We start from the raw sequence: 12,722 nt of genomic DNA, 5'->3' as shown, positions 1-12,722 counted from the left end.
TTCTATGAATCTAAAAATCCCTTGCAATTTCAGTTGGGTACAGTATTCTTAATTTCCTGTTTCTAAAAGGTCTCATAGGGTCACTGTATACTGTTAAGCGGCTGTTGTGTTTTTCCCCCAAAGGCAACTACATTTGGTTGAAGAGATTCCCCTGTATGTTTGTGTATAATAGATAATAGGCCTGAATTTTAATGCTCTGATTCCTATGTGTTAGCAGAAGTGTTTTCTGAATAAGAACACTGCAGAATCAAGCTCATAATTTGTCGAGTACTTTAAGTGCTTCAAGATGAAAGTGCTATAAAAATGTGTGGGTTTTTTCATTTGTTTTCTAACACAGCTTTCTCTCATGTTGAGTTCTAAATGCATATGTCTTAGCTTCCACTGGTGTGTTCTGTTGTTTTGGTGACTTCAAATTTAGGCTTGCACATGAGTGGAGGGGAAAAGAAGCTGGCTTTGTTGATGGTAATAGGAAATTTAGAAATCTTACAGAGGTATTCTAAAACAGAGTGGTTGTACTGTAAGGGGGAAGGAAGAAAGGAGGGAGATGGTGGTGGTTACATAGCAAATAAGACTCTTTATGATGGTATTGTTTGTAAAATTTGGCCAAGTAGATGGAGAATAAAATTAGCGATCCAAATTCTGTAGTTATTCATGGAAAACTCTCATTGATTTAACATAAGGACTGAGTCAGAGGTACAGGCTTTGGCTAGCACTTATCAAGCTGAAGAATAAGACCTTGACCCAAGAACTCGCATTTAAGCATGCCCCATTTGTAGGACTAGCTATTAGCTGAAAACTGACCACAGTCAAGTTGAATAAAGACTTTTGGTTCCCTCCAGTCCTGCCACATCTAGATGTTAAACATCTAAGTTCAAGGAACAGGAAGAGGTTTCTGGTTGAGAGCTGCTGGAGCGACAAACAATGGGGAGAAAGATGCATTTGCATATATGCTCCTCTCAAGCATTTCAGTCTGTTTCCTGTGGTGAGACACAAGACTTGCTTTCCCACTGAAAACTGGGGAATGCAACTGCAGCATTTTGGAATGGATTTAACTTTAATCCTGGGTACCTGCTATTCCTTATTTTACATAGGGTGCACTTCAGTCTCTTTTATCATTTCACCTTAGTTAATGTAAATTGTATCAGTTACATGACTACTACTATTGAAACAGAAGATAAGATCAGAGATAAAATTAAAGAATTAGACTTTTGAATCAGCGAGCAAGATTTTTTTTGGTCAAGGTGCCACAAACATCTGAAAGAATAAGCAAAGTTTTTTTCCAGCTTTGAGAGCAGAATGTTCAGACTTACCCCTGTATTACATTGTAAGAACAGCACACAGGCATGAAAAGCCAGCTAAACCTAAGCCATCTATCACACATCTTTTACCTGGTCCTCTGGTGATGTAGCCACTTTCTCCATTTCTCCTTTGCCAGTTTCCCTCTGGCTAAACTAAGCTCTGCCCTTTCCAGGGTAACAGAAGTCCAAACTGACAATTTTATTTTTGACAAAAGAATTCAGTGAAAATAATTCACTTCCTCATCATGTTCCTTCTTAAAATGTTGGTGAAAAATGGTACTGTTTTTTGATCAGCTGTAGACTAGAGCCTTATTTAAAGGTCAGTGCACCCTGTTACAGCATCTAATTACAATTTTCAACATAGGGCACCTAACAAAAAGATTTTTCTAGGTCTGAAGGTCTAAACTTGAGAGCATGGTCTGGCCCTAACCAGGGGCACAGGAAACAGATCTTATTTTCAGCATCCGCACACCATGATGCCATGTCTTAGTGGGGCAACTAAATGAGTTCACGGATACTCACATAGATTCTATTTTTATTTCTATTAGGTATGGGTTCTCAATAAGGGAGAAAAAATTTTACTATGGAGAAAATGTATCTGGTCTGCTAGATGAGGCTAGTTTTCTGAAAGACTACATTAAGCCATTTCAGGCTCCCAATAGTTGTGTGTAATACCCTAATAAATAAAATGAATCAAATAGCATGGCTTCTCCCATATGCACATCTACAGTAATGGCACATATACTAAATATTGGCTTTAAACTGGACCTGACTGACTAGATTGTTGGCTGTTCAGCCGTTAAAGCATTCTGGGTATGTTTACATGTAGCTTTGCTAACATGTCTAATTTGGTCAGTTTTCAACCAACTTAAATGGCTTGTGTAATACATTGGAAATTTAGGCCAGTCTTTGGGTGTGATGTGGAATAGTGACACATTCCATCTTGCTTCAAATGAGATTGTAATCTCTTTGGGTCAGGGGCCATCTCTTCCTGTGTGTTTATACAGTGTCTATCACAATGAGGCCTCAATCCTTGATGATACATTTGCATGCTACTGCAGTGCAAGTAGTAAATCATAGTGCTTGAAAACCCACTGAGAGTAGTGCTAATAAATTCATTTCAGCATCTGAAAATCAGACTCCATTGACTGTAAGTAATACTTTATTTTCCATATATGGAGACACTTTAAAACAGACAGTAGCTTTTTAGGGAGGTCAGATTTGGTTCCTGACAGTCTTGTCAGTGTCCCTTTAAGGTGATGCTCTGTCATTGGAGTTTGACATGGTACCCCTTATCGCTTAAAGTGTTTGTTCCATTGCTTTTGTAGGTTTGAGTCATAAATTTAAAGTTATCTTAGTCTTTATCTGGCAAATTTCCTTATTAATAGAAGTTAGTTCATTGTATAAATCTATAATAAACAAATTTGTACTGGCTCCAATGTAAGTCCAGGGATAAACCTCGTGAATTCTTAGTGATGGGATCCAATAAAAATATAACTTAATGGAAAATTCTCGCATATGGTACCAATACAAATATAGTCAACACAGTAGATACTGTGAAATATTTGTCTGCCCCCCCACAAAAAAAGTTCTACTATATAAGCTATAAATGCTCCTTGAATTGTTCATGGTTTTAATGTGGTTTTGAAGTGAAGCATATCTTACAAATACTTTTTGCATAAAACCACAAATGTCCTATATGGCAGTTACACTTAAGAGCTAATCCACTCACTGCTGGGGGCATCTATGTACTTAGCAATAAATAGACTGCAGAACAATGTAAGTTTATGGGAACTCTTGATGCATCAATATCTTCAGTAAATTTGCACAGACCCAGGAAGCTTAAAGAGAATAGTATGGAAAAGTACATCCTCCTCTTGTACATTTCCAGGCATCTTTAAATTAATATACAGAAGTAAAAATAAGGCCAGACTAATGGAAAAAGAGCTTTAGCTCTAATTAAGTCTCACAAGCCATAGGCTCAAGGCTGGATGAAGGCAACTCAGTGTTCTATGCATAGCATGGAGCTGCTCTCCTGGGGCTCTGTTCTTATGCTATCACTTCAGTGATAATAGAAGGTGATGAGTGCACAGTACATACAAGCAGTAGCACACAGAACTCTTGCAGAGCACTCCCCAGTACAAACTATGCATGACTTCCTGCTGGGCAAGCCCCAGAAGGAGATAGACACTGACTCAGTGGTAAGTTAACTCTTTCAGATGAAAGATTGTCCAGATACTAACATATTCTAACATCCCCTCCATTCCGTCCCCTTAGGGAATGCGTGGCAGAGCTACCTCTAGGGAACTCAAGCCTTCTATGCACTGCTATTCCTGGTTTTCAGGAGAGTCAGTCTCCACTCCCACAGACGCACAGTCTGTGGGAGTTACTGTAGGGCTCTTCCATGGCCATTAAAAGGTGAAAAGGGGGTGAGGCTTAGGAGTGCTGGCAAAAGAGACTTAACTTTCCTAGTCTCATTCACATCAGGGTTATAAACAGTTAATTTCCCAATCAGGTGACAGGATCTTTATCCACTGACTCCAGTGGCTACTCTTACGCTGTTTTTCTTAAAACCTCTGCTTTTAAATCCAGGCTGCATTAGGTCCCAATCCTACACCCACCAATGTCAATAGCAGCACTCCCACTGCCTTCAGTGGGTGTAGGATCAAGCCTTTAGTTACCATCAGTGAAACCCTAGCCCCACTAAAGTCAATGGCAAAACTCCAAGGGACTCAATGGAGCAAGGATTTCACCCCCATTATTCTAATTGCCTCTCCAGGCCTAAGAGATGAAATTAGAACATACATTTTTTAAAAAAACAAACCTCTTTTAAAAGTTCTGTTTTCATACATAGTTATGCCGTGCTGCTAAGGTCCAATATCTCTGGAACGTTATCATAGACTTTAAGGTCAGAAGGGACCATTATGATCATCTAGTCTGACCTCCTGCACAACACAGGCCACAGAATCTCACCCACCTATTCCTCTATCAAACCTATGTCTGAGCCATTGAAGTCCTCAAATCATGGTTTAAAGACTTCTGGGACTCCAAGCAAATATTGTGTGTCCCATTGGAAATCTGGCCATCTCCTCTTTCCAAAAGCTTAATGCTCCTCTTTCTATCTATGAAACATTGTGATATATTAAAGCTTAAACCTATCTCTGGTACAAGATTGTACATTGTCTGTCTGGGGCCTCAAGCCAGTGTAATTTTGGGGGCAAACTCCACCTTTGGGGGAAAAGGAAACATTTCTCCAGGATTTATTTTTTAAAGGCAGGTGTTGGCAGCTGCTCAGCAGTTTGGAATGTTAGAAGTAGCCCTGGTGAAGATGGAGTAGTGGGCAGTGTGCTGGTGGTGATATATTTAGTGGGCATAGTGCATAGGAGGAGACCATAAGCACCTGACCAATACAATGTATCACATGGCTCTGTAGTTCTTTGCACAGTAATGGGCTTGATTCACCCCTGTAAATGCAGAATTTACAATCTCCATTGTCTGTCGAGGCAGCTGCATCCACAGTACCACAGCTACCCTTTCTTGGGATCTGCTCTAAATATAATCCCCATCACTAAGAATGCATGATTGTTATCCTGGGGCTTCTGCTCTGATGTACTGCCCCAGGAGCCACAGAAGCTTATTTCTTGCTTCTCTGAGGAGCTACCCATACTAGGATAAAAAGTGAATTAAAAAAAAAAAAAAAAACATTACCTAACAGGTTTTAAAAGCCTAGTGAAGACAAGGCAAATTGCATTTTAACAGGTGTTAGAAGCACGTGTTCATGCTGATGTGTTAGTATGTCTTTTATCCTGGTGTAGGCTGGCCCTATTATAGACTGACACTACACCCACACCCCAGGATGGCTTTGTCCACTTTCTAAGCTGTGCTTGCCTGCTCTGCCCTCCACAGCACCCACCCGCCTGGTTCCACTGGCTAACCCTAGAAGAGAATCGAGCACAGTGTGTGGCTGTGGGTATGCAGTATAATATGCAGAGGATTTGATCCAATACCCTGGCTCCATTGAGAATCTGAACCAGAATCAAATTTTACAGCTGGATCTAGTTCTTTAATGGGCTGAACCAAAACACTGGGAACATACCCCTGAACTCTTTTGGGAGGGATGGTCAGAAACCAGCCTACCTATTTGTCTGGTCCTTTCTGGGGCTACTGGGCTTTCCATGTTCTCTCTCAATGTTTCCAGAACCAGGAAGCAGTGCAGGGGGATTACATGGAAACAGATCTACCCTTATTTACACCAGATCAAGTACAACCATAAAGAATGCCCAGGAAGGCAGGGAAGTGTCACCAGCCTGTCAGTCTCCTAGTTTCTCTTTCCCAGTCTCCCCGTGTGTGTGAGTCAGAGTGAGTGCCGAGGGGGAGAGACACACTCTGCCTTTGAATTAGCCAACCGGCTGACCAGGAGTTACCCGCCCCCTTGCCCCCTCCTTCCCCTCCTAGGCTCTGGCACTCGGGAGGCTGCTGGCTGGCGGCCCTTAAGCATTCACCCCCCGCCTCCTTCCCTGTACTGCAATCCCCCTGTCCACACAGCACTGATACAACCAGCGGAGAGCAGGGGCCGCCCAATTCCTGGCGCTTGCAGCCCGGACCCCTTCTTCCCCAGACAAGCCTGGACAGACAGCACCTCTCCCATCACCGGAACAAAATTACAGCAGTGAGCTAGCAAGGTCATCAAACAAGTCAACTTCATTTTCCTCACCTACGGACACTGACTGCGCGACCCGGCAGTGAGAGGCGAGCCCCTCAAGTTTTGTAAAACCAGATTCCCCCCCAAGAAAAGAAAAAGCAACTTTCCCCACTCCTCTCTTTGTATGACCCTTCCCGAGCCCTGATGGAAATTGTTCATGCTCAAGTGGATAGCCTCGCTCAAGTGTGTTTGAAGGGAACCAAAGTTGCTTTTCTTTATTCGGCTCTCTCCTTGCAAGTAGTTGCTGTCATTCTTGTTTAGAGGAGAGACAGGCTCTGCCTGGAGAAGGAATATGCACCTTGGGCTTTGTTGTGGAAAACCTGGTTACCTGGTAAGTGGATGCTGCCATAGGAACTTTGCTTGCAGGCGCACGCACACAAAAGTAAACGCTGACCTACCATCAAACAAAGCTAAGAGACGCACGTTAGCAAAAACACCACGGCAGCAGCAGCAATCCTGTGGAGTCTAAACTGTTTTGTATACACACTTTCCCCCTCTCCTTCTCCATGGGGAAGTGTATTTCAGAGGGAAAGGTAGAGTGTGCTTTACTTATCAGCTGAGAGGTGGGCAGAGTACAACTTCCCACAAGGAATCTGAAATGTACCCATGGCTGTATGTATAGTAGAACGACAATGTGTAAAAATGAAAGGGGCGGTGGCTGCTTTAATCTGACCATAGATGGGTGTGAGATTTATTTGCAGGAGGAGGCGAAGGGTTAATTGACAAGAGATGAGGCTCCTGAAATCTTACAGGCAAAGCAAAGGCTTGGTAGTTTGTCAACTAGTAACTAGTGTAAACTTTAGACCTAAGGAGGCTTTAGAGAAGAATAAGAACCGGGTGAATGAAAGACGTGAGGAATGCTGTCTCATAAATACTGTGTATGTATATGCAGGCAATTAAGTCTTCATTAGTTATAGTTTATTTTAAGTGTAGTTGTAATATATATTCGTTGTTTTATAGTGTGTGTGTGTGTAAATATACATACTGGAGTTGGGGTATGTACACACACCCAACAATTATAGGTAAGATCCTTCAACGCTCTGTTTTTGTCAGCTCTCCAGCAAACATGCTTTTACATTTTATTCATGCCTCGTGTCAAATATTATTCCCATGTCTCATTCCCACTGAAAGGGACTTTATCCTGGTTCTCAGCTCCAGTCCTCTAAATTATCTGGTGTTTTTCTGCCTTTGGAAAGCATGAGTCTGCAGCAATCTTCTCTCAATGTTTGTTTGTTTGTTTAAATCTTGTGGTGAAATTACTTCGAAGTTACTCACTTAACTGAGAAGTCTGCTGTAGAGAGAGAGAGAGAAATAGCAATGTCTGGAAAGTTGGTACAAGTATTCTCTGGCTCCTGGGGATTTGTCATCGTGTCGATGATTAAGCCGAGACTTAATACCTTGAGGAGGAAATTTTGAACTCTGGAAAGAAAATGACTGTTTGATGCTCTCCTCTGCGTTTGTTTGCGGGCAGAGAATAGAGTAAAGCACTGGGGAGATATTGACACTGCAAATATCTCATAATTACGCTTTGGCAGCTGACCGGTACCTGTACGATCTCCACATAGATGGTGCATTTAATAGATACCTGTTGGCAGGGGTCGGCTAATTTTCTCTAAGCACATGTCAGTTTCTGCTGTACTGAAATGCCGTATTCAGAGCACCGCAGAGAGGACAGTAGATAAGGGACTCTCGCAGCCTGGTTGAGAAGCCCATGGTGGCCCCAGCGGTGAGAAATCCACCTGAGCGGTCGTGTCAGTTTACTAGGGCGCCTTCCCTCCTTTAAACCAGGAGCGCGTTCAAGGCTGAGTCCAGGTATCTGGTGCGCTCGCTCGGTAGCCAGTGCTGCTGCTAGGGGGTCGCGGGTGGGGAGCTGACCACAGGCAGCGTGGCTGCAGATCTGCTTCTACCCTCCCCGCTGCAGTCTCGGGAGCTCGGGATAGTCCCCGTGCCCAGCCATTAGCCGAGGGCACTGCCCTTCCCCTCCAGCAGGGAACAGTGAGAGCCAGGGGGTTCCTGTCCCCCTCCAGCAGGGAGGAGAGGGAGCTGGGGAAGGGTCTCACTGCAGCCAGGGTTGGTGCTGGTATTTCAGCTGCAAACCAGAGCCAAGGGGTGAACAGCTTCAGTGGGCACCCCATTGCACCAATGCTTTTAGGAAAGGAAGGGGGCTGCAGCTGGTCAAAATAGATGGACAGGTTTATTTGGGAGCTTTTGTGAATGCTCTCCTGAAAAAATGTTGTCAAAATCATGAAAAGCTTCTCCCAGCTCTCCTTAGAGCCAAATTCTGCCCCTTCCACACTGTGGTTTCTCTCCAGATGGTAGAAATCTTCCCCTTTAAAAACAAAACAAAACAACAACTCTGCGTTTTCTGTAGTCCAGATGCAACCACAAGTGTCACTCACATCAAAGAAATGCCACAGAGCCGTTTAATGCTCACCAAAGTGACAGCTTAATCTTCAGGCCTTTTTGTGTCACTGGTACTTTCTGTTTGTTAAACTTTGCTAAGTTGTCATTTCTGTTCCAGACTTCAACTGGATATTTTTTTCCTTCTCCTCTGAGACACTAAGATAGTTTCTGACCTTGTTGGAAACTGTTAACTCTTTAATTAAAAGCTTTGGAAAGAGAACGTGAGAGAGGCTGTATCTCCACTGCTGTTTTTCTTAATATTTCTCACCATTGCATTAGCTACAGTGGGAGATCCAGTGTAGAGGGGGTGCCAATGGTGCCTGTGAGTCTATCACCCTGTCATCTAAGCCTGTTCTGAGTAGGGTAGATAACATGGGTGGCAAAAACATACACAGCTGCTGCTGTCCTTTCTGCACTGGAGTTCACCATAGCTAGCTTGGGTGGTTGGCAATGGAAGACTGGGGTGGGGGGCGGTAGTGGAGACAAGCTAATGGGACTGTGAATGGGGAGTATAGACTTTTCACATGAGTATGGATTTGCAAGACTGGGCTTGGGGTTGTTGACTTCTCCACATCACAGATCCACAGTCTGCTCACTACAAGTGTGTTTGGAATTAGGGGTCTGACATAGTTCTGCTTAAAACTGACTTGATAAGTTTTCAAACGTGGCTGTAATTAGCACAATGTGTGTTCTCATGTGAAAAGGGCGTTAGAGAATAATGCCCTCTGTGGGTTCGTGTACTTTCTTCAGTACTTTGTTTTATTTCTTGTAATGATTATATCTGTTTAGATGGAGTCTGAAAGTTAAGAGGCCAGATTTTATTCAGGTACCTCAGCGTAAATTTACTCCAGGGATAGACTCTGAGTTATTTCAGATTCATACTAGTGTGAATGAAAGAATTCTGCTCTGGGAGATTTAAAATAATTTTTATTCAAATTAATACTTAACTGAATTAACATGGTTTAAAAGTCACTTGTTGTTGTAATGGGTAAGTTACAGCCATTTAAGGAGGAAAAATGTGGATTTCAGTCTTTAATAGTGACTTAATAGCAATACCATTGTGTGATCCTTGAACTAGAGCCAGATAACCCTAGAAAGGGCTTTATCCTGACCTCCAATTCACAACACACATCCTCATATATTAAGGAAAATCAGCTTCTAAGTTTGGGCCTACTCTAGGCTAAATCTTGTCCCTAGCAGCATCTGTGACACAGAAACTGCAGGAGCCCGCACGGCCCACTTGGATTCTGCAGCTTCTGATGCTTCAGAGGAAGAAACCAAAAATTGGAGGCAGACATGTAGCACTTAGTGGCATCCAATCCCTCTCCTCAGGGTGAGTCCAGGATTTTACCCAAGTGACTCATCAGGCCTTGGAGATGATGTGAAGGAGGGTACTGACTTTTCACCATTTCAATGGGGGTAATGTGTATGGGTTTCTGACTGACTGATGGCTGTGAAAGACTGATTGAGGCCATATTATCTGAATACCTCTTATGGCTGACAACTTCAAACTAAAATGGACAGTCAAGAAGCAAACAGGGAAACCTGTAGGGTGAAGAACAGTGTTATTGTCAGAGGGGAAGCTTTGCCTACCAATTTGAGTGGCCATCATGACAGCCCCGTTCCCTTCCAACACCCCCTTACCCAAACATAATTGAGTGGTGGTGTTTTTTTAAAGACCTGTGCAGAAAAGATAGTAGGGAGAGAGTCTGGAGGAAGGCTGGTTTGTAAGTGGTGATGAGGAGCTTAGGAAAGGGATGCTGGAAGGCTGCATTCCTACAAGGGCAGAGGTTTATGGTTGTGGTGTGTTATCTGAAGTATATGCTGGTTTTGCCAGTAGTGAGGTGTGTGTCTCTGGGTGGAGGAGTAGATAATAAGGACTGTTTGATGCCTTCACTTTCAGTCTTCTTGCTTTTGTGGCTTTGTGTTAGGTAATGTTATGTGCAGAGCAATATAAACTCACACATCATGTAGTGGTTTTGTATCTTAATACTTTTGTCAAGAAATCTTTGGTTAATAATACTTATTATCCTAGTTTGTTGAGATGCAATGCAAAAAATGCATAACATAAGATTAAAAGTCTGAATATCTCCAGAGAGAAGACACTTCAGAAAAAATCAGTCTTTTTTCTGAGTATCTTCCAAACAATGTTATCTAGAGTACTCAAACAAAACTACTATTGACTTTGTTGGGAATTTTTTCCTTAATAGGGATTATAGGATGAAATTGTACAGGTGAGATTTTCAGACCCTCAGCATTGGTCTAACTCTACTTCTGTTGAAGTCAATGAGTTTTATCTTCCCAGAGGACTATCCTCAATGTATTTATACTGCGTATGCGTACCGTAGTAGGGGCATAGATATTTGTGAATTCATCTTTTGTTTCTCTTTATGAAGGAATTGATTCAGTTTTTCCAGTCCCGCAGCTTGAATTTAACTCATACTATGTGGTTTAGTGAGAGAGTAGACTCATGAGTCAGACATGTGCATTTTGAGTAACTGTTGTCATGTTGTTAGTAACAATGATGTCAGCTAAATAAAATATAGTTTTAAAAATAGTGAGCCTAATCATGCTTCTGCAGACATCAGTGGGAGGAAGAATAGACCCAAGAATGGACTTTACCCATTTTTAAATGTTATTTTCAAACTATAAACAAAATAAAATGATCATGTTTATATCACATATCTGATGATGTTACAGTAAAGCAAAATCTGGCCAATAAATTAATACAATCTCAGGACAGTTTTCATTTTATTGGTAATATTTTTGTGTTTCTAAATTCTGAACTGGTAAGTTGATTGAAGCTATTACATTTGATACATTTGTATTTACATGTTTCAGTTATAATTTTGTATTCCATGATTTCTTTTTTGCAGTATACTTACATTTTCCATGATTAATATGGTTAGAAGGATTTTTTTTAAAACTATGTTATGGGGTGGTTATGGGTCTGATTCAACAGTCAGTTACTATTCAGCAAAACGTTTAAGCATGCACTTAACTTTCAGCATGTGCTTAAGTCCCATTGACTTGTAGTTAAGTACATGTTTTAGTGGTTCGCTGAGTAGGGATGGTCTTAAGCACACATTTAAATGCTCTGCTGAACTGGAGCCTGTGTGAGTAATAGGCATGACTGAAATATTGTTAAATGATAAAAATCAGTGGGATATTATAATACTTGACTATAATCTATCTGGATGGACAGACTAAACTGTAGAGGGAGAGGAGTAGCACTATATATAAAAGATTCCATAGAATCTAGTCAGATAATATTTCTAAGTGATAAAGACCGTACAGTAGAATGTGTATGGATATAAATCTGAAGCCACATACAAATAATAGCAGAGTTATGCAATCATAGAAATGTGGGGCTAAAAGGGACCTTGAGAAGTCATCAAGTCCAGCCTCCTGTACTGAGTCAGGACCAAGTAAATCTAGATCATCCCTGACAGATGTTTGCCCAGCCTGTTCTTAAAAACCTCCAGTGACGGGGATACCACACCTTTGCTTGGAAGCCTTTTCCAGAGCTTGACTACCTTTATAGTTAGAAAGTTTTTCCTAATATCTAACCTAATTCTCCCTTGCTGCAGATTAAGCCCATTACTTCTTGTCCTCCCTTCAGTGGACATGGAGAACAATTGATCACTGTCCTCTTTTTAATATTTGAAGACAGTTATCAGCTCCCACCCTCAGTTGTCTTGTTTCAAGACTAAACATGCCCAGTTTTTTATCCTTTCATCAGAGGCTTCCTGATCAGAAGAGGGATACTGTATGCATAATGTTGAGGGAGATCAAAGAGCAATTAAAGCATTATCTATATGGTTAATGGAACCAAAATAGCAATATCTGTTGTACTTTACATCCTTAGTTATTTCGGTTTAAGTCTCTGTGTGGACACTCTTATTTTTGTATAACAGTGCTTTTATAGCAATATAACTTAAGTTGTTTCCTTATCAGTTTAACAAAATCAATGTAAAGACACCGAAATAAGAGAGTGTGCGCGCTGACTTAAACTGAAATAATGAAGAGTGTGAATTCTGACTGATATAGCTCCGTTGATTTAATTTGCCATGTACACAAGCACTAAATGTAATAAAACTAGCAAAGGATGACTTCAGCTACAGATGTAAATTGGTCAAATATCACAATGGGGCAAGGTTTAGAGAAGCAGTTTCTCAGCTGCATAAATGGTGGCTTCCTGGAACACTGATTTGAGTGCATGCAAGGGTACTCCTCCAAGTTAGCCTGAAGTGACAGACAGGAGTTGGTCCAAAATATAACACTTGTTGACTGACTGTGTAATAATAACCCCAATAAAA

General features: G+C 41.6%; 1 protein-coding gene across 4 annotated transcripts in view; it reads left to right on the top strand.

The window, feature by feature from the left end:
- GLIS3 (GLIS family zinc finger 3) overlaps positions 1 to 12,722 on the top strand; it is a 286,095-nt gene that overhangs the window by 40,140 nt on the left and 233,233 nt on the right. For 2 of the 4 annotated variants that reach the window (XM_054031226.1, XM_054031223.1), the window contains exon 1: positions 5,845 to 6,331. The exons of 1 other annotated variant lie outside the window; for it this stretch is intronic. The gene's annotated coding sequence lies outside the window, so the exon portion shown is untranslated. Of the gene's footprint in view, positions 1 to 5,844; positions 6,332 to 6,593; positions 6,613 to 12,722 lie in introns of those variants that run through there. One more of the 4 variants, XM_054031225.1, reaches the window with a different exon arrangement.

This window comes from Malaclemys terrapin, chromosome 6 (genome assembly GCF_027887155.1).
Source record: "Malaclemys terrapin pileata isolate rMalTer1 chromosome 6, rMalTer1.hap1, whole genome shotgun sequence".
Taxonomy (NCBI): Eukaryota; Metazoa; Chordata; order Testudines; family Emydidae; genus Malaclemys; species Malaclemys terrapin.
This window is presented reverse-complemented; position numbering and strand designations above follow the sequence as displayed.